The 22590-nt window shown below is 47.0% G+C and overlaps 1 pseudogene; it reads right to left on the reverse strand.

Moving 5' to 3' along the window:
• The window catches only part of LOC137364028 (transient receptor potential cation channel subfamily V member 5-like), a 188201-nt pseudogene that overhangs the window by 49955 nt on the left and 115656 nt on the right, over positions 1–22590 (reverse strand).

The raw sequence follows: 22590 nt of genomic DNA on the forward strand, positions 1-22590 counted from the left end.
TACAGTTACACAGTGAGTGATCCTCACCCTGAATAAACAGAGACTCTGTACAGTTACACAGTGAGTGACCCTCACCCTGAATAAACAGTGACTCTGTACAGTTACACAGTGAGTGATCCTCACCCTGAATAAACAGTGACTCTGTACAGTTACACAATGAGTGACCCTCACCCTGAATAAACAGTGACTCTGTACAGTTACACAGTGAGTGATCCTCACCCTGAATAAACAGTGACTCTGTACAGTTGCACAGTGAGTGATCCTCACCCTGAATAAACAGTGACTCTGTACAGTTACACAGTGAGTGACCCTCACCCTGAATAAACAGTGACTCTGTACAGTTACACAGTGAGTGACCCTCACCCTGAATAAACAGTGTCTCTGTACAGTTACACAGTGAGTGATCCTCACCCTGAATAAACAGTGACTCTGTACAGTTACACAGTGAGTGACTCTCACCCTGAATAAACAGTGACTCTGTACAGTTACACAGTGAGTGACCCTCACCCTGAATAAACAGTCACTCTGTACAGTTACACAGTGAGTGACCCTCACCCTGAATAAACAGTCACTCTGTACAGTTACACAGTGAGTGATCCTCACCCTGAATCAACACTGACTCTGTACATTTACACAGTGAGTGACCCTCACCCTGAATAAACAGTGACTCTGTACAGTTACACAGTGAGTGACCCTCACCCTGAATAAACAGTGACTCTGTACAGTTACACAATGAGTGATCCTCACCCTGAATAAACAGTGACTCTGTACAGTTACACAGTGAGTGATCCTCACCCTGAATAAACAGTGACTCTGTACAGTTACACAATGAGTGACCCTCACCCTGAATAAACAGTGACTCTGTACAGTTACACAGTGAGTGATCCTCACCCTGAATAAACAGTGACTCTGTACAGTTACACAGTGAGTGATCCTCACCCTGAATAAACAGTGACTCTGTACAGTTACACAGTGAGTGATCCTCACCCTGAATAAACAGTGACTCTGTACAGTTACACAGTGAGTGATCCTTACCCTGAATAAACAGTGACTCTGTACAGTTACACAGTGAGGGTGACCATCACCCTGAATAAACAGCGACTCTGTACAGTTACACAGTGAGTGACCCTCACCCTGAATAAAAAGTGACTCTGAACAGTTACACAGTGAGTGATCCTCACACTGAATAAACAGTGACTCTGTACAGTTACACAGTGAGTGATCCTCACCCTGAATAAACAGTGACTCTGTCCAGTTACACAGTGAGTGATCCTCACCCTGAATAAACAGTGACTCTGTACAGTTACACAGCGAGTGACCCTCACCCTGAATAAACAGTGACTCAGTACAGTTACACAGCGAGTGATCCTCACCCTGAATAAACAGTGACTCTGTACAGTTACACAGTGAGTGACCCTCACCCTGAATAAACAGTGACTCTGTACAGTTACACAGTGAGTGATCCTCACCCTGAATAAACAGTGACTCTGTACAGTTACACAGCGAGTGACCCTCACCCTGAATAAACAGTGACTCTGTACAGTTACACAGTGAGTGATCCTCACCCTGAATAAACAGTGACTCTGTACAGTTACACAGTGAGTGACCCTCACCCTGAATAAACGGTGACTCTGTACAGTTACACAGTGAGTGACCCTCACCCTGAATAAACAGTGACTCTGTACAGTTACACAGTGAGTGATCCTCACCCTGAATAAACAGTGACTCTGTACAGTTACACAGTGAGTGACCCTCACCCTGAATAAACAGTGACTCTGTACAGTTACACAGTGAGTGATCCTCACCCTGAATAAACAGTGACTCTGTACAGTTACACAGTGAGTGACCCTCACCCTGAATAAACAGTGACTCTGTACAGTTACACAGTGAGCGACCCTCACCCTGAACAAACAGTGACTCTGTACAGTTACACAGTGAGTGATCCTCACCCTGAATAAACAGTGACTCTGTACAGTTACACAGTGAGTGATCCTCACCCTGAATAAACATTGACTCTGTACAGTTACACAGTGAGTGACCCTCACCCTGAATAAACAGTGACTCTGTACAGTTACACAGTGAGTGATCCTCACCCTGAATAAACAGTGACTCTGTACAGTTACACAGTGAGTGACCCTCACCCTGAATAAACAGTGACTCTGTACAGTTACACAGTGAGTGACCCTCACCCTGAATAAACGGTGACTCTGTACAGTTACACAGTGAGTGACCCTCACCCTGAATAAACAGTGACTCTGTACAGTTACACAGTGAGTGATCCTCACCCTGAATAAACAGTGACTCTGTACAGTTACACAGTGAGTGATCCTCACCCTGAATAAACAGCGACTCTGTACAGTTGCACAGTGAGGGTGACCCTCACCCTGAATAAACAGTGACTCTGTACAGTTACACAGTGAGTGACCCTCACCCTGAATAAACAGTGACTCTGTACAGTTACACAGTGAGTGACCCTCACCCTGAATAAACAGTGACTCTGTACAGTTACACAGTGAGTGATCCTCACCCTGAATAAACAGTGACTCTGTCCAGTTACACAGTGAGTGATCCTCCCCCTGAATAAACAGTGACTCTGTACAGTTACACAGTGAGTGACCCTCACCCTGAATAAACAGTGACTCTGTACAGTTACACAGTGAGTGACCCTCACCCTGAATAAACAGTGACTCTGTACAGTTACACAGTGAGTGACCCTCACCCTGAATAAACAGTGACTCTGTACAGTTACACAGTGAGTGACCCTCACCCTGAATAAACAGTGACTCTGTACAGTTACACAGTGAGTGACCCTCACCCTGAATAAACAGTGACTCTGTGCAGTTACACAGTGAGTGACCCTCACCCTGAATAAACAGTGACTCTGTACAGTTACACAGTGAGTGACCCTCACCCTGAATAAACAGTGACTCTGTGCAGTTACACAGTGAGTGACCCTCACCCTGAATAAACAGTGACTCTGTGCAGTTACACAGTGAGTGACCCTCACCCTGAATAAATAGCGACTCTGTACAGTTACACAGTGAGTGACCCTCACCCTGAATAAACAGTGACTCTGTGCAGTTACACAGTGAGTGACCCTCACCCTGAATAAACAGTGACTCTGTACAGTAACACAGTGAGTGACCCTCACCCTGAATAAACAGTGACTCTGTACAGTTACACAGTGAGTGACCCTCACCCTGAATAAACAGCGACTTTGTCCAGTTACAGAGTGAGTGATCCTCACCCTGAATAAACAGTGACTCTGTACAGTTACACAGCGAGCGACCCTCACCCTGAATAAACAGTGACTCTGTACAGTTACACAGCGAGTGATCCTCACCCTGAATAAACAGTGACTCTGTACAGTTACACAGCGAGTGATCCTCACCCTGAATAAACAGTGACTCTGTACAGTTACACAGTGAGCGACCCTCCCCCTGAATAAACAGTGACTCTGTACAGTTACACAGTGAGTGATCCTCACCATGAATAAACAGTGACTCTGTACAGTTACACAGTGAGTGACCCTCACCCTGAATAAACAGTGACTCTGTACAGTTACACAGTGAGTGATCCTCACCCTGAATAAACAGTGACTCTGTACCTTTACACAGTGAGTGATCCTCACCCTGAATAAACAGTGACTCTGTACAGTTACACTGGGAGTGACCCTCACCCTGAATAAACAGTGACTCTGTACAGTTACAGAGTGAGTGATCCTCACCCTGAATAAACAGCGACTCTGTACAGTTACACAGTGAGTGACCCTCACCCTGAATAAACAGTGACTCTGTACAGTTACACAGTGAGTGATCCTCACCCTGAATAAACAGTGACTCTGTACAGTTACACAGTGAGTGATCCTCACCCTGAATAAACAGTCACTCTGTACAGTTACACAGTGAGTGACCCTCACCCTGAATAAACAGTGACTCTGTACAGTTACACAGTGAGTGATCCTCACCCTGAATAAACAGTGACTCTGTACAGTTACACAGTGAGTGACCCTCACCCTGAATAAACAGTGACTCTGTACAGTTACACAGTGAGTGACCCTCACCCTGAATAAACAGTGACTCTGTACAGTTACACAGCGAGTGATCCTCACCCTGAATAAACAGTGACTCTGTACAGTTACACAGCGAGTGATCCTCACCCTGAATAAACAGTGACTCTGTACAGTTACACAGTGAGTGATCCTCACTCTGAATAAACAGTGACTCTGTACAGTTACACAGTGAGTGATCCTCACCCTGAATAAACAGTGACTCTGTACAGTTACACAGTGAGTGATCCTCACCCTGAATAAACAGTGACTCTGTACAGTTACACAGTGAGTGACCCTCACCCTGAATAAACAGTGACTCTGTACAGTTACACAGTGAGTGATCCTCACTCTGAATAAACAGTGACACTGTACAGTTACACAGTGAGTGACCCTCACCCTGAGTAAAGTGACTCTGTACAGTTGCACAGTGAGTGATCCTCACCCTGAATAAACAGTGACTCTGTACAGTTACACAGTGAGTGATCCTCACCCTGAATAAACAGTGACTCTGTACAGTTACACAGCCAGTGATCCTCACCCGGAATAAACAGTGACTCTGTACAGTTACACAGTGAGTGATCCTCACCCTGAATAAACAGTGACTCTGTACAGTTACACAGTGAGTGACCCTCACCCTGAATAAACAGTGACTCAGTACAGTTACACAGTGAGTGACCCTCACACTGAATAAACAGTGACTCTGTACAGTTACACAGTGAGTGATCCTCACCCTGAATAAACAGTGACTCTGTACAGTTACACAGTGAGTGATCCTCATCCTGAATAAACAGTGACTCTGTACAGTTACACAGTGAGTGATCCTCACCCTGAATAAACAGTGACCCTGTACAGTTACACAGTGAGTGATCCTCACCCTGAATAAACAGTGACTCTGTACAGTTACACAGTGAGTGATCCTCACCCTGAATAAACAGTGACTCTGTACAGTTACACAGTGAGTGATCCTCACCCTGAATAAACAGTGACTCTGTACAGTTACACAGTGAATGACCCTCACCCTGAATAAACAGTGACTCTGTACAGTTACACAGTGAGTGACCCTCACCCTGAGTAAACAGTGACTCTGTACAGTTACACAGTGAGTGACCCTCACCCTGAATAAACAGTGACTCTGTACAGTTACACAGTGAGTGATCCTCACCCTGAATAAACAGTGACTCTGTACAGTTACACAGTGAGTGACCCTCACCCTGAATAAACAGTGACTCTGTACAGTGACACAGTGAGTGATCCTCACCCTGAATAAACAGTGACTCTGTACAGTGACACAGTGAGTGATCCTCACCCTGAATAAACAGTGACTCTGTACAGTTACACAGTGAGTGACCCTCACCCTGAATAAACAGTGATTCTGTTCAGTTACACAGTGAGTGACCCTCACCCTGAGTAAACAGTGACTCTGTACAGTTACACAGTGAGTGATCCTCACCCTGAATAAACAGTGACTCTGTACAGTTACACAGTGAGTGACCCTCACCCTGAATAAACAGTGACTCTGTACAGTTACACAGTGAGTGATCCTCACCCTGAATAAACAGTGACTCTGTACAGTTACACAGTGAGTGATCCTCACCCTGAATAAACAGTGACTCTGTACAGTTACACAGTGAATGGCCCTCACCCTGAATAAACAGTGACTCTGTACAGTTACACAGTGAGTGACCCTCACCCTGAGTAAACAGTGACTCTGTACAGTTACACAGTGAGTGATCCTCACCCTGAATAAACAGTGACTCTGTACAGTTACACAGTGAGTGACCCTCACCCTGAATAAACAGTGACTCTGTACAGTTACACAGCGAGTGACCCTCACCCTGAATAAACAGTGACTCTGTACAGTTACACAGCGAGTGACCCTCACCCTGAATAAACAGTGACTCTGTACAGTTACACAGTGAGTGACCCTCACCCTGAATAAACAGTGACTCTGTACAGTTACACAGTGAGTGACCCTCTCCCTGAATAAACAGTGACTCTGTACAGTTACACAGTGAGTGATCCTCACCCTGAATAAACAGTGACTCTGTACAGTTACACAGTGAGTGACCCTCACCCTGAATAAACAGTGACTCTGTACAGTTACACAGCGAGTGATCCTCACCCTGAATAAACAGTGACTCTGTACAGTTACACAGTGAGTGACCCTCACCCTGAATAAACAGTGACTCTGTACAGTTACACAGTGAGTGACCCTCTCCCTGAATAAACAGTGACTCTGTACAGTTACACAGCGAGTGATCCTCACCCTGAATAAACAGTGACTCTGTACAGTTACACAGTGAGTGACCCTCACCCTGAATAAACAGTGACTCTGTACAGTTACACAGTGAGTGATCCTCACCCTGAATAAACAGTGACTCTGTACAGTTACACAGTGAGTGACCCTCACCCTGAATAAACATTGACTCTGTACAGTTACACAGTGAGTGATCCTCACCCTGAATAAACAGTGACTCTGTACAGTTACACAGTGAGTGATCCTCACCCTGAATAAACAGTGACTCTGTACAGTTACACAGTGAGTGATCCTCACCCTGAATAAACAATGACTCTGTACAGTTACACAGTGAGTGGCCCTCACCCTGAATAAACAGTGACTCTGCACAGTTACACAGTGAGTGACCCTCACCCTGAATAAACAGTGACTCTGTACAGTTACACAGTGAGTGATCATCTCCCTGAATAAACAGTGACTCCGTACAGTTACACAGTGAGTGATCCTCACCCTGAATAAACAGTGACTCTGTACAGTTACACAGTGAATGGCCCTCACCCTGAATAAACAGTGACTCTGTACAGTTACACAGCGAGTGACCCTCACCCTGAATAAACAGTAACACTGTATAGTTACACAGTGAGTGACCCGCACCCTTAATAAACAGTGACTCTGTACAGTTACACAGTGAGTGACCCTCACCCAGAATAAACAGTGACTCTGTACAGTTACACAGCGAGTGACCCTCACCCTGAATAAACAGTGACTCTGTACAGTTACACAATGAGTGATCCTCACCCTGAATAAACAGTGACTCTGTACAGTTACACAGTGAGTGATCCTCACCCTGAATAAACAGTGACTCTGTACAGTTACACAGCGAGTGACCCTCCCCCTGAATAAACAGTGACTCTGCACACTTACACAGTGAGTGATCCTCACCCTGAATAAACAGTGACTCTGTACAGTTACACAGCGAGTGACCTTCCCCCTGAATAAACAGTGACTCTGCACACTTACACAGTGAGTGACACTCACCCTGAATAAACAGTGACTCTGTACAGTTACACAGTGAGTGACCCTCACCCTGAATAAACAGTGACTCTGTACAGTTACACAGTGAGTGATCCTCACCCTGAATAAACAGTGACTCTGTACAGTTACACAGTGAGTGATCCTCACCCTGAATAAACAGTGACTCTGTACAGTTACACAGTGAGTGATCCTCACCCTGAATAAACAGTGACTCTGTACAGTTACACAGTGAGTGACCCTCACCCTGAATAAACATTGACTCTGTACAGTTACACAGCGAGTGACCCTCACCCTGAATAAACAGTGACTCTGTACAGTTACACAGTGAGTGATCCTCACCCTGAATAAACAGTGACTCTGTACAGTTACACAGTGAGTGATCCTCACCCTGAATAAACAATGACTCTGTACAGTTACACAGTGAGTGGCCCTCACCCTGAATAAACAGTGACTCTGCACAGTTACACAGTGAGTGACCCTCACCCTGAATAAACAGTGACTCTGTACAGTTACACAGTGAGTGATCATCTCCCTGAATAAACAGTGACTCCGTACAGTTACACAGTGAGTGATCCTCACCCTGAATAAACAGTGACTCTGTACAGTTACACAGTGAATGGCCCTCACCCTGAATAAACAGTGACTCTGTACAGTTACACAGCGAGTGACCCTCACCCTGAATAAACAGTAACACTGTATAGTTACACAGTGAGTGACCCGCACCCTTAATAAACAGTGACTCTGTACAGTTACACAGTGAGTGACCCTCACCCAGAATAAACAGTGACTCTGTACAGTTACACAGCGAGTGACCCTCACCCTGAATAAACAGTGACTCTGTACAGTTACACAATGAGTGATCCTCACCCTGAATAAACAGTGACTCTGTACAGTTACACAGTGAGTGATCCTCACCCTGAATAAACAGTGACTCTGTACAGTTACACAGCGAGTGACCCTCCCCCTGAATAAACAGTGACTCTGCACACTTACACAGTGAGTGATCCTCACCCTGAATAAACAGTGACTCTGTACAGTTACACAGCGAGTGACCTTCCCCCTGAATAAACAGTGACTCTGCACACTTACACAGTGAGTGACACTCACCCTGAATAAACAGTGACTCTGTACAGTTACACAGTGAGTGACCCTCACCCTGAATAAACAGTGACTCTGTACAGTTACACAGTGAGTGATCCTCACCCTGAATAAACAGTGACTCTGTACAGTTACACAGTGAGTGATCCTCACCCTGAATAAACAGTGACTCTGTACAGTTACACAGTGAGTGATCCTCACCCTGAATAAACAGTGACTCTGTACAGTTACACAGTGAGTGACCCTCACCCTGAATAAACAGTGACTCTGTACAGTTACACAGCGAGTGACCCTCACCCTGAATAAACAGTAACACTGTATAGTTACACAGTGAGTGACCCGCACCCTTAATAAACAGTGACTCTGTACAGTTACACAGTGAGTGACCCTCACCCTGAATAAACAGTGACTCTGTACAGTTACACAGCGAGTGACCCTCACCCTGAATAAACAGTGACTCTGTACAGTTACACAGTGAGTGACCCTCACCCTGAATAAACAGTGACTCTGTACAGTTACACAGCGAGTGACCCTCACCCTGAATAAACAGTGACTCTGTACAGTTACACAGTGAGTGACCCTCACCCTGAATAAACAGTGACTCTGTACAGTTACACAGCGAGTGATCCTCACCCTGAATAAACAGTGACTCTGCACACTTACACAGTGAGTGACACTCACCCTGAATAAACAGTGACTCTGTACAGTTACACAGCGAGTGACCTTCCCCCTGAATAAACAGTGACTCTGTACAGTTACACAGCGAGTGACCTTCCCCCTGAATAAACAGTGACTCTGCACACTTACACAGTGAGTGACACTCACCCTGAATAAACAGTGACTCTGTACAGTTACACAGTGAGTGACCCACACCCTGAATAAACAGTGACTCTGTACAGTTACACAGCGAGTGACCTTCCCCCTGAATAAACAGTGACTCTGCACACTTACACAGTGAGTGACACTCACCCTGAATAAACAGTGACTCTGTACAGTTACACAGTGAGTGACCCTCACCCTGAATAAACAGTGACTCTGTACAGTTACACAGTGAGTGATCCTCACCCTGAATAAACAGTGACTCTGTACAGTTACACAGTGAGTGATCCTCACCCTGAATAAACAGTGACTCTGTACAGTTACACAGTGAGTGATCCTCACCCTGAATAAACAGTGACTCTGTACAGTTACACAGTGAGTGACCCTCACCCTGAATAAACAGTGACTCTGTACAGTTACACAGCGAGTGACCCTCACCCTGAATAAACAGTAACACTGTATAGTTACACAGTGAGTGACCCGCACCCTTAATAAACAGTGACTCTGTACAGTTACACAGTGAGTGACCCTCACCCACAATAAACAGTGACTCTGTACAGTTACACAGCGAGTGACCCTCACCCTGAATAAACAGTGACTCTGTACAGTTACACAGCGAGTGACCCTCCCCCTGAATAAACAGTGACTCTGCACACTTACACAGTGAGTGATCCTCACCCTGAATAAACAGTGACTCTGCACACTTACACAGTGAGTGACACTCACCCTGAATAAACAGTGACTCTGTACAGTTACACAGTGAGTGATCCTCACCCTGAATAAACAGTGACTCTGTACAGTTACACAGCGAGTGACCCTCACCCTGAATAAACAGTGACTCTGTCCAGTTACACAGTGAGTGATCATCACCCTGAATAAACAGTGACTCTGTACAGTTACACAGTGAGTGATCCTCACCCTGAATAAACAGTGACTCTGTACAGTTACACAGCGAGTGACCCTCCCCCTGAATAAACAGTGACTCTGCACACTTACACAGTGAGTGACACTCACCCTGAATAAACAGTGACTCTGTACAGTTACACAGTGAGTGACCCTCACCCTGAATAAACAGTGACTCTGTACAGTTACACAGCGAGTGACCCTCACCCTGAATAAACAGTAACACTGTATAGTTACACAGTGAGTGACCCGCACCCTTAATAAACAGTGACTCTGTACAGTTACACAGTGAGTGACCCTCACCCTGAATAAACAGTGACTCTGTACAGTTACACAGTGAGTGATCCTCACCCTGAATAAACAGTGACTCTGTACAGTTACACAGTGAGTGATCCTCACCCTGAATAAACAGTGACTCTGTACAGTTACACAGTGAGTGATCCTCACCCTGAATAAACAGTGACTCTGTACAGTTACACAGTGAGTGATCCTCACCCTGAATAAACAGTGACTCTGTACAGTTACACAGTGAGTGATCCTCACCCTGAATAAACAGTGACTCTGTGCAGTTACACAGTGAGTGACCCTCACCCTGAATAAACAGTGACTCTGTACAGTTACACAGTGAGTGACCCTCACCCTGAATAAACAGTGACTCTGTACAGTTACAGAGTGAGTGACCCTCACCCACAATAAACAGTGACTCTGTACAGTTACACAGCGAGTGACCCTCACCCTGAATAAACAGTGACTCTGTACAGTTACACAGCGAGTGACCCTCCCCCTGAATAAACAGTGACTCTGCACACTTACACAGTGAGTGATCCTCACCCTGAATAAACAGTGACTCTGTACAGTTACACAGCGAGTGACCCTCCCCCTGAATAAACAGTGACTCTGCACACTTACACAGTGAGTGATCCTCACCCTGAATAAACAGTGACTCTGTACAGTTACACAGCGAGTGACCCTCACCCTGAATAAACAGTGACTCTGTCCAGTTACACAGTGAGTGATCATCACCCTGAATAAACAGTGACTCTGTACAGTTACACAGTGAGTGATCCTCACCCTGAATAAACAATGACTCTGTACAGTTACACAGTGAGTGACCCTCCCCCTGAATAAACAGTGACTCTGTACAGTTACACAGTGAGTGATCCTCACCCTGAATAAACAGTGACTCTGTACAGTTACACAGTGAGTGATCCTCACCCTGAATAAACAGTGACTCTGTACAGTCACACAGTGAGTGACCCTCACCCTGAATAAACAGCGACTCTGTACAGTTACACAGTGAGTGACCCTCACCCTGAATAAACAGTGACTCTGTCCAGTTACACAGTGAGTGATCCTCACACTGAATAAACAGTGACTCTGTACAGTTACACAGTGAGTGACCCTCACCCTGAATAAACAGTGACTCTGTACAGTTACACAGTGAGTGACCATCACCCTGAATAAACAGTGACTCTGTACAGTTACACAGTGAGTGATCCTCACCCTGAATAAACAGTGAGACTGTACAGTTACACAGTGAGTGACCCTCACCCTGAATAAACAGTGACTCTGTACAGTTACACAGTGAGTGACCATCACCCTGAATAAACAGTGACTCTGTACAGTTACACAGTGAGTGATCCTCACCCTGAATAAACAGTGAGACTGTACAGTTACACAGTGAGTGACCCTCATCCTGAATAAACAGTGACTCTGTACAGTTACACAGTGAGTGATCCTCACCCTGAATAAACAGTAACTCTGTACAGTTACACAGTGAGTGACCCTCACCCTGAATAAACAGTGACTCTGTACAGTTACACAGAGAGTGACCCTCACCCTGAATAAACAGTGACTCTGTACAGTTACACAGTGAGTGACCCTCACCCTGAATAAACAGTGACTCTGTACAGTTACACAGTGAGTGATCCTCACCCTGAATAAACAGTGACTCTGTACAGTTACACAGTGAGTGATCCTCACCCTGAATAAACAGTAACTCTGTACAGTTACACAGTGAGTGACCCTCACCCTGAATAAACAGTGAGACTGTACAGTTACACAGTGAGTGACCCTCATCCTGAATAAACAGTGACTCTGTACAGTTACACAGTGAGTGATCCTCACCCTGAATAAACAGTAACTCTGTCCAGTTACACAGTGAGTGATCATCACCCTGAATAAACAGTGACTCTGTACAGTTACACAGTGAGTGATCCTCACCCTGAATAAACAGTGACTCTGTACAGTTACACAGTGAGTGATCCTCACCCTGAATAAACAGTGACTCTGTACACTTACACAGTGAGTGATCCTCACCCTGAATAAACAGTGACTCTGTACAGTTACACAGTGAGTGACCCTCACCCTGAATAAACAGTGACTCTGTACAGTTACACAGTGAGTGATCCTCACCCTGAATAAACAGTGACTCTGTACAGTTACACAGTGAGTGATCCTCACCCTGAATAAACAGTGACTCTGTACAGTTACACAGTGAGTGACCCTCACCCTGAATAAACAGTGACTCTGTACAGTTACACAGTGAGTGACCCTCACCCTGAATAAACAGTGACTCTGTACAGTTACACAGTGAGTGATCCTCACCCTGAATAAACAGTGACTCTGTACAGTTACACAGTGAGTGACCCTCCCCCTGAATAAACAGTGACTCTGTACAGTTACACAGTGAGTGATCCTCACCCTGAATAAACAGTGACTCTGTACAGTTACACAGTGAGTGACCCTCACCCTGAATAAACAGTGACTCTGTACAGTCACACAGTGAGTGACCCTCACCCTGAATAAACAGCGACTCTGTACAGTTACACAGTGAGTGACCCTCACCCTGAATAAACAGTGACTCTCTCCAGTTACACAGTGAGTGATCATCACCCTGAATAAACAGTGACTCTGTACAGTTACACAGTGAGTGATCCTCACCCTGAATAAACAGTGACTCTGTACAGTTACACAGTGAGTGACCCTCACCCTGAATAAACAGTGACTCTGTACAGTTACAGTGAGTGATCCTCATCCTGAATAAACAGTGACTCTGTACAGTTACACAGCGAGTGATCCTCACCCTGAATAAACAGTGACTCTGTACAGTTACACAGCGAGTGATCCTCACCCTGAATAAACAGTGACTCTGTACTGTTACACAGTGAGTGATCCTCATCCTGAATAAACAGTGACTCTGTACAGTTACACAGCGAGTGATCCTCACCCTGAATAAACAGTGACTCTGTACAGTTACACAGCGAGTGATCCTCACCCTGAATAAACAGTGACTCTGTACAGTTACACAGTGAGTGACCATCACCCTGAATAAACAGCGACTCTGTACAGTTACACAGTGAGTGACCCTCACCCTGAATAAACAGTGTCTCTGTACAGTTACACAGTGAGTGATCCTCACCCTGAATAAACAGTGACTCTGTACAGTTACACAGTGAGTGATCCTCACCCTGAATAAACAGTGACTCTGTACAGTTACACTGTGAGTGACCCTCACCCTGAATAAACAGTGACTCTGTACAGTTACAGAGTGAGTGATCCTCACCCTGAATAAACAGTGACTCTGTACAGTTACACAGTGATTGGCCCTCACCCTGAATAAACAGTGACTCTGTACAGTTACACAGTGAGTGATCCTCACCCTGAATAAACAGTGACTCTGTACAGTTACACAGTGATTGACCCTCACCCTGAATAAACGGTGACTCTGTACAGTTACACAGCGAGTGACCCTCACCCTGAATAAACAGTGACTCTGTACAGTTACACAGTGAGTGACCCTCACCCTGAATAAACAGTGACTCTGTACAGTTACACAGTGATTGACCCTCACCCTGAATAAACAGTGACTCTGTACACTTACACAGTGAGTGACACTCACCCTGAATAAACAGCGACTCTGTACAGTTACACAGTGATTGACCCTCACCCTGAATAAACAGTGACTCTGTACAGTTACACAATGAGTGACCCTCACCCTGAATAAACAGTGACTCTGTACAGTTACACAATGAGTGACCCTCACCCTGAATAAACAGTGACTCTGTACACTTACACAGTGAGTGACCCTCACCCTGAACAAACAGCGACTCTGTACACTTAGACAGTGAGTGATCCTCACCCTGAATAAACAGTGACTCTGTACAGTTACACTGTGAGTGACCCTCACCCTGAATAAACAGTGACTCTGTACAGTTACAGAGTGAGTGATCCTCACCCTGAATAAACAGTGACTCTGTACAGTTACACAGTGATTGACCCTCACCCTGAATAAACGGTGACTCTGTACAGTTACACAGCGAGTGACCCTCACCCTGAAGAAACAGTGACTCTGTACAGTTACACAGTGAGTGACCCTCACCCTGAATAAACAGTGACTCTGTACAGTTACACAGTGATTGACCCTCACCCTGAATAAACAGTGACTCTGTACAGTTACACAGTGAGTGACCCTCACCCTGAATAAACAGTGACTCTGTACAGTTACACAGCGAGTGATCCTCACCCTGAATAAACAGTGACTCTGTACAGTTACACAGTGAATGGCCCTCACCCTGAATAAACAGTGACTCTGTACAGTTACACAGTGAGTGACCCTCACCCTGAATAAACAGTGACTCTGTACAGTTACACAGTGAGTGACCCTCACCCTGAATAAACAGTGACTCTGTACAGTTACACAGCGAGTGATCCTCACCCTGAATAAACAGTGACTCTGTACAGTTACACAGCGAGTGACCCTCACCCTGAATAAACAGCGACTCTGTACAGTTACACAGTGAGTGACCCTCACCCTGAATAAACAGTGACTCTGTACAGTTACACAGTGAGTGACCCTCACCCTGAATAAACAGTGACTCTGTACAGTTACACAGCGAGTGATCCTCACCCTGAATAAACAGTGACTCTGTACAGTTACACAGTGAGTGATCCTCACCCTGAATAAACAGTGACTCTGTACAGTTACACAGTGAGTGACTCTCACCCTGAATAAACAGTCACTCTGTACAGTTACACAGTGAGTGACCCTCACCCTGAATAAACAGTCACTCTGTACAGTTACACAGTGAGTGATCCTCACCCTGAATCAACACTGACTCTGTACATTTACACAGTGAGTGACCCTCACCCTGAATAAACAGTGACTCTGTACAGTTACACAGTGAGTGATCCTCACCCTGAATAAACAGTGACTCTGTACAGTTACACAGTGAGTGATCCTCACCCTGAATAAACAGTGACTCTGTACAGTTACACAGTGAGTGATCCTCACCCTGAATAAACAGTGATTCTGTACAGTTACACAGTGAGTGACCCTCACCCTGAATAAACAGTGACTCTGAACAGTTACACAGTGAGTGATCCTCACACTGAATAAACAGTGACTCTGTACAGTTACACAGTGAGTGATCCTCACCCTGAATAAACAGTGACTCTGTACAGTTACACAGTGAGTGATCCTCACCCTGAATAAACAGTGACTCTGTACAGTTACACAGTGAGTGACCCTCACCCTGAATAAACAGTGACTCTGTACAGTTACACAGTGAGTGATCCTCACCCTGAATAAACAGTGACTCTGTACAGTTACACAGTGAGTGACCATCACCCTGAATAAACAGCGACTCTGTACAGTTACACAGCGAGTGACCCTCACCCTGAATAAACAGTGACTCTGAACAGTTACACAGTGAGTGATCCTCACACTGAATAAACAGTGACTCTGTACAGTTACACAGCGAGTGACCCTCACCCTGAATATACAGTGACTCTGAACAGTTACACAGTGAGTGATCCTCACCCTGAATAAACAGTGACTCTGTACAGTTACACAGTGAGTGACCCTCACCCTGAATAAACAGTGACTCTGTACAGTTACACAGTGAGTGACCCTCACCCTGAATAAACAGCGACTCTGTACAGTTACACAGCGAGTGACCCTCACCCTGAATAAACAGTGACTCTGAACAGTTACACAGTGAGTGATCCTCACCCTGAATAAACAGTGACTCTGTACAGTTACACAGCGAGTGACCCTCACCCTGAATATACAGTGACTCTGAACAGTTACACAGTGAGTGATCCTCACCCTGAATAAACAGCGACTCTGTACAGTTACACAGTGAGTGACCCTCACCCTGAATAAACAGTGACTCTGAACAGTTACACAGTGAGTGATCCTCACACTGAATAAACAGTGACTCTGTACAGTTACACAGTGAGTGATCCTCACCCTGAATAAACAGTGACTCTGTACAGTTACACAGTGAGTGACCCTCACCCTGAATAAACAGTGACTCTGTACAGCTACACAGTGAGTGACCCTCACCCTGAATAAACAGTGACTCTGTACAGTTACACAGTGAGTGACCCTCACCCTGAATAAACAGTGACTCTGTACAGTTACACAGTGAGTGACCCTCACCCTGAATAAACAGTGACTCTGTACAGTTACACAGTGAGTGACCATCACCCTGAATAAACAGCGACTCTGTACAGTTACACAGCGAGTGACCCTCACCCTGAATATACAGTGACTCTGTACAGTTACACAGTGAGTGACCCTCACCCTGAATAAACAGTGACTCTGTACAGTTACACAGTGAGTGACCCTCACCCTGAATAAACAGTGACTCTGTACAGTTACACAGTGAGTGACCCTCACCCTGAATAAACAGTGACTCTGTACAGTTACACAGCGAGTGATCCTCACCCTGAATAAACAGTGACTCTGTACAGTTACACAGTGAGTGATCCTTACCCTGAATAAACAGTGACTCTGTACAGTTACACAGTGAGTGACCCTCACCCTGAATAAACAGTGACTCTGTACAGTTACACAGTGAGTGATCCTTACCCTGAATAAACAGTGACTCTGTACAGTTACACAGTGAGTGATCCTCACCCTGAATAAACAGTGACTCTGTACAGTTACACAGTGAGTGATCCTCACCCTGAATAAACAGTGACTCTGTACAGTTACACAGTGAGTGACCCTCACCCTGAATAAACAGTGACTCTGTACAGTTACACAGTGAGTGACCCTCACCATGAATAAACAGTGACTCTGTACAGTTACACAGCGAGTGACCTTCACCCTGAATAAACAGTGACTCTGTACAGTTACACAGTGAGTGACCCTCACCCTGAATAAACAGTGACTCTGTACAGTTACACAGTGAGTGACCCTCACCCTGAATAAACAGTGACTCTGTACAGTTACACAGTGAGTGATCCTTACCCTGAATAAACAGTGACTCTGTACAGTTACACAGTGAGTGATCCTCACCCTGAATAAACAGTGACTCTGTACAGTTGCACAGTGAGTGACCCTCACCCTGAATAAACAGTGACTCTGTACAGTTACACAGTGAGTGACCCTCGCCCTGAATAAACAGTGACTCTGTACAGTTACACAGTGAGTGATCCTCACCCTGAATAAACAGTGACTCTGTACAGTTACACAGTGAGTGACCCTCACCCTGAATAAACAGTGACTCTGTACAGTAACACAGTGAGTGACCCTCACCCTGAATAAACAGTGACTCTGTACAGTTACACAGTGAGTGACCCTCACCCTGAATAAACAGTGACTCTGTACAGTTACACAGTGAGTGACCCTCACCCTGAATAAACAGCGACTTTGTCCAGTTACAGAGTGAGTGATCCTCACCCTGAATAAACAGTGACTCTGTACAGTTACACAGCGCGCGACCCTCACCCTGAATAAACAGCGACTCTGTACAGTTACACAGTGAGTGACCCTCACCCTGAATAAACAGTGACTCTGTACAGTTACACAGTGAGTGATCCTCACCCTGAATAAACAGCGACTTTGTACAGTTACACAGCGAGTGACCCCCACCCTGAATAAACAGTGACTCTGTACAGTTACACAGTGAGTGAGTGAGTGAGAGGGAGTGAGTGATAGTGTGTAATTGTGAATGAGTGAATGAGTGAGTGAATGAGTGAGTGAGTGATGGATGTTATTCCTCCCCTCCGAGGCTGCCTCAGTCCTGTTGAGTTGACTGATGGCGTTTGTGCTATATATATATGGCCCTCTCACACCTGCAGGATGATAAACATCTCGACTTTCCTGCCAAGGTATATCAGGGCCTGACATCAGCTGCATATTAACCTCAAAAACCGCTCGACCAGTTTCTCCTCACACTACATTGCCTCAGGCCCTCTGGCTCCCGGCCTCACCACATTCCACACTCAATCATTCACTGCTCAGTCCCCGAGCGCTTGTGACTCCATCCCCCACCAATCTCAGAACCAGTTCACCCAGTCTCCTACCTCCCTTCCCCCACCCTCTCTCCATGGGATCTGGCACAGCGACTGACTTTCGCCAATCGCTCTCTCTCTCTGACCTCAAAAACTCTCCCTCTCATCCGTAATCACTCTTCCTCCTGCCTGGTACTATACCAGACCCTCACTCCCCGGACTGGGCCTACACCAGACTCCAGTCCCTCACTACCCAGACTGGGCCTACTCCAGACTCCAGTCCCTCACTACCCGGACTGGGCCGACAACAGACTCCAGTCCCTCACTACCCGGACTGGGCTGACATCAGACTCCAGTCCCTCACTACCCAGACTGGGCCGACAACAGACTCCAGTCCCTCACTACCCGGACTGGGCCCACACCAGACTCCAGTCCCTCATTACCCGGACTGGGCAGACACCAGACTCCAGTCCCTCACTACCCGGACTGGGCCGACAACAGACTCCAGTCTCTCACTACCCAGACTGGGCCGACAACAGACTCCAGTCCCTCATTACCCGGACTATGCCGACACCAGACTCCAGTCCCTCACTACCCGGACTGGGCCTACACCAGAATCCAGTCCCTCATTACCCGGACTGTGCCGACACCAGACTCCAGTCCCTCACTACCCGGACTGGGCCGACACCAGACTCCAGTCCCTCACTACCCGGACTGGGCCGACAACAGACTCCAGTCCCTCACTACCCGGACTGGGCCCACACCAGACTCCAGTCCCTCATTACCCGGACTGTGCCGACACCAGACTCCAGTCCCTCACTACCCGGACTGTGCCGACACCAGACTCCAGTCCCTCACTACCCGGACTGGGCCTACTCCAGACTCCAGTCCCTCACCACTCGGACTGGGCCTACATGAGACTCCAGTCCCTCACTACCTGGACTGGGCCTACACCAGACTCCAGTCCCTCACTACCCAGACTATGCCTACTCAAGACTCCAGTCCCTCATACCCAGACTGGGCCGACACCAGACTCCAGTCCCTCACTACCCGGACTGGGCCGACAACAGACTCCAGTCTCTCACTACCCAGACTGGGCCGACAACAGACTCCAGTCCCTCACTACCCGGACTGGGCCCACACCAGACTCCAGTCCCTCATTACCCGGACTGGGCCGACAACAGACTCCAGTCCCTCACTACCCGGACTGGGCCCACACCAGACTCCAGTCCCTCATTACCCGGACTGGGCCGACAACAGACTCCAGTCCCTCACTACCCAGACTGGGCCCACACCAGACTCCAGTCCCTCATTACCCGGACTGTGCCGACACCAGACTCCAGTCCCTCACTACCCGGACTGTGCCGACACCAGACTCCAGTCCCTCACTACCCGGACTGGGCCTACTCCAGACTCCAGTCCCTCACCACTCGGACTGGGCCTACATGAGACTCCAGTCCCTCACTACCCGGACTGGGCCTACACCAGACTCCAGTCCCTCACTACCCGGACTGGGCCGACAACAGACTCCAGTCTCTCACTACCCAGACTGGGCCGACAACAGACTCCAGTCCCTCACTACCCGGACTGGGCCCACACCAGACTCCAGTCCCTCATTACTCGGACTGGGCAGACAACAGACTCCAGTCCCTCACTACCCGGACTGGGCTTACACCAGACTCCAGTCCCTCATTACCCGGACTGGGCCGACAACAGACTCCAGTCCCTCACTACCCAGACTGGGCCCACACCAGACTCCAGTCTGTCATTACCCGGACTGTGCCGACACCAGACTCCAGTCCCTCACTACCCGGACTGTGCCGACACCAGACTCCAGTCAATCACTACACGGACTGGGCATACTCCAGACTCCAGTCCCTCACCACTCGGACTGGGCCTACATGAGACTCCAGTCCCTCACTACCCGGACTGGGCCTACACCAGACTCCAGTCCCTCACTACCCAGACTGGGCCTACTCAAGACTCCAGTCCCTCATACCCAGACTGGGCCTACTCCAGACTCCAGTCCCTCACTACCCGGACTGGGCCGACACCAGACTCCAGTCCCTCACTACCCAGACTGGGCCTACACCAGACTCCAGTCCTTCACTACCCGGACTGGGCCTACATCAGACTCCAGTCCCTCATTACCCGGACTGGGCCTACACCAGACTCCAGTCCCTCACTACCCAGACTGGGCCTACATCAGACTCCAGTCCCTCATTACCCGGACTGGGCCTACACCAGACTCCAGTCCCTCACTACCCAGACTGGGCCTACAGGCACTTGAGGAATATAAAGACAGTAGGAAGGAACTTAAGCAAGGAGTCAGGAGAGCTAAAAGGTGTCATGAAATGTCATTGGCAAACAGGATTAAGGAAAATCCCAAGGCTTTTTATACGTATATAAAGAGCAAGAGGGTAACCAGGGAAGGGTTGGCCCACTCAAGGACAGAGATGGGAATCTATGTGTGGAGCCAGAGAAAATGGGCGAGGTGCTAAATGAGTACTTTGCATCAGTATTCACCAAGGAGAAGGACTTGTGGATGATGGGCCTAGGGAAGGGAGTGCAGATAGTCTCAGTCATCTCATTATCAAAAAGGAGGAGGTGTTGGGTGTCTTGCAAAGCATTAAGGTAGATAAGTCCCCAAGGCCTGATGGGATCTACCCTAGAATACTGAGGGAGGCAAGGGAAGAAATTGCTGGGGCCTTAACAGAAATCTTTGCATCCTCATTGGCTACAGGTGAGGTCCCAGAGGACTGGAGAATGGCCAATGTTGTTCCTTTGTTTAAGAAGGGTGGCAAGGATAATCCAGGAAATTATAGGCCGGTGAGCCTTATATCAGTGGTAGGGAAACTATTAGAGAGGATTCTTCAGGACAGGATATACTCCCATTTGGAAACAAATGAACTTATTAGCGAGAGACAGCATGGTTTTGTGAAGGGGAGGTCGTGTCTTACTAATTTGATTGAGTTTTTTGAGGAAGTGACGAAGATGATTGATGAGGGAAGGGCAGTGGATGTTGTCTATATGGACTTCAGTAAAGCCTTTGACAAGGTCCCGCATGGCAGACTGGTACAAAAGGTGAAGTCACACGGGATCAGAGGTGAGCTGCAAGATGGATACAGAACTGGCTCAGTCATGGAAGACAGAGGGTATCAGTGGATGGGTGTTTTTCTGAATGGAGGGATGTGACTAGTGGTGTTCTGCAGGGATCAGTGCTGGGACCTTTGCTGTTTGTTGTATATATAAATGATTTGGAGGCAAATGTAGCTGGTCTGATTAGTAAGTTTGTGGACGACACAAAGGTTGGTGGAGTTGCGGATAATGATGAGGATTGTCAGAGGATACAGCAGGATATAGATCGGTTGGAGACTTGGGCGGAAAATGGCAGATGGAGTTTAATCCGGAAAAATGTGAGGTAATGCATTTGGAAGGTCTAATGCAGGTGGAAATATACAGTAAATGCAGAACCCTGAGGAGTATTGACAGGCAGAGAGATCTGGGCGTACAGGTCCACAGGTCACTGAAAGTGGCAACGCAGGTGGATAAGGTAGTCAAGAAGGCATACGGCATGCTGCCTTCATCGGTCGGGGGCATAGAGTATAAAAATTGGCAAGTCATGCTGCAGCTGTACAGAACCTTAGTTAGGCCACACTTAGAATATTGCGTGCAATTCTGGTCGCCACACTACCAGAAGGACGTGGAGGCTTTGGAGAGGGTACAGAGGAGGTTTACCAGGATGTTGCCTGTCTGGAGGGCATTAGCTATGAGGAGAAGTTGGAAAAACTCGGATTGGTTTTCACTGGAACGACGGAGGTGGAGGGGCGACATGATAGAGGTTTACAAAGTTATGAGCGGCATGGACAGAGTGGATAGTCAGAAGCTTTTTCCCAGGGTGGAAGAGTCAGTTACTAGGGGACATAGGTTTAATGTGCGAGGGGCAAAGTTTAGAGGGGATGTGTGAGGCAAGTTTTTTACACAGAGGGTGGTGAGTGCCTGAACTTGTTGCCGGGGGAGGTGGTGGAAGCAGGTACCATAGAGACGTTTAAGAGACATCTTGACAAATATATGAATAGGATGGGAATAGAGGGATATGGGCCCTGAAGTGCAGAAGGTTTTAGTTTAGGCAGGCATCAAGATCGGCGCAGGCTTGGAGGGCCGAATGGCCTGTTCCTGCTCTGTACTGTTCTTTGTTCTT

The sequence above is a fragment of the Heterodontus francisci genome, unplaced genomic scaffold, assembly GCF_036365525.1.
Source record: "Heterodontus francisci isolate sHetFra1 unplaced genomic scaffold, sHetFra1.hap1 HAP1_SCAFFOLD_985, whole genome shotgun sequence".
Taxonomy (NCBI): domain Eukaryota; kingdom Metazoa; phylum Chordata; class Chondrichthyes; order Heterodontiformes; family Heterodontidae; genus Heterodontus; species Heterodontus francisci.